The sequence below is a fragment of the Cryptomeria japonica genome, chromosome 2 (genome assembly GCF_030272615.1).
Source record: "Cryptomeria japonica chromosome 2, Sugi_1.0, whole genome shotgun sequence".
NCBI classification, from domain to species: Eukaryota; Viridiplantae; Streptophyta; class Pinopsida; order Cupressales; family Cupressaceae; genus Cryptomeria; species Cryptomeria japonica.
In genome coordinates this window covers 516,982,485-516,983,790 of record NC_081406.1, presented here as the reverse complement: position 1 = coordinate 516,983,790, position 1,306 = coordinate 516,982,485, and the positions used below count along the sequence as shown (strand labels likewise).

General features: G+C 33.2%; 1 pseudogene; it reads left to right on the top strand.

The window, feature by feature from the left end:
• LOC131064598 (ATP synthase subunit alpha, chloroplastic-like) overlaps positions 1-898 on the top strand; it is a 1,526-nt pseudogene extending 628 nt beyond the window's left edge.
• Positions 899-1,306: the final 408 nt, after the last annotated feature.

Genomic DNA, 1,306 nt, shown 5'->3' with positions numbered 1-1,306 from the left:
TAGTTAATACCTTCGAAGAACGTGGCACAAAGGAGTATACCATTGTGGTAGCCAAAACAACGGATACTCTTGCTATATTACAATATCTTTCTCCTTATACAGGAGCAGCTTTAGCTAAATACTTTATGTATAAAGAACAACATACATTAATCATTTATGATGATCTTTCCAAACAAGCACAAGCTTAGCGACAAATGTCTCTTCTATTAAGAAGACCACTTGGTCGGGAAGCTTATCCAGGAGATGTTTTCTATTAACATTCTCATTTATTAGAAAGAGCAACTAAATTAAATTCTTAGTTAGGTGGAGGGCGTTTGATTGATTTACCAATAGTGGAGACTCAAGATGGGGATGTCTTAGCTTATACTCCCACTAACGTAATTTCCATTATCGAAGTGCAAATCTTCTTATCAGCTGATCTATTTAATGCAAGAATTCAACCTGCCATTAATGTTGGTCTTTTCATATCTAGAGTAGGATATGTAGATCAAATGAAAGCTATGAAACAAGTAGCTGGAAAATTAAAATTAGAATTAGCTCAACTTGCAGAGTTAGAAGCTTTTGCACAATTCGCTTCTAATCTTGATAAAGCTACACAAGATCAATTGGCAAGAGGTCGCCGATTACACGAATTGCTCAAACAATCTCAATGGGATCCTTTAACAATGGAAGAAAAAATAGATATGATTTATATTGGAATGAATGGATATCTAGATGCATTAGAGATAGTACAAATTAAAAAATTAATCCTTAAGGTGTGCAAGTATTTAGTAAAAAATAAACCCAGTTTGGAGAAATTATACATTCTATTGGGATATTGATGGAACAAGCAGAAGGCCTTTTAAAAGAAGCTATTCAAGAAAATATCCAATTTTTTCTTATGTTGGGAACAAGATAAAAGAGTTTAATAACTATTTTGAAATATTACAAATCATAACACATTATTACGTCCAATAGGATTTGAACCTATACTTAAGGTTTAGAAGACCTTTGTCCTCTCCATTAGATGATGGACGCTTTGTTTTCATTATTCTTTGAAATACTTTATCGAGAACAAAAAAGTATGATTTTTTCTCCATCCACAACCAGATTATGGAAAGAAAGAGAAATAATAGATATGTACCATGAGCATAAAAACTTCACGTGAATGAGAGAGAAGTTGGCATGAAAAATTTGAATAAGGAATATAAATGAGCGGGTAGCGGGAATCAAACCTGCATTGTTAGCTTGGAAGACTAGGGGTTATAGTCGATGTTGATTAATGCCTCTAATTCATAACCGGACATGAAAATTTCATTTCATTCGC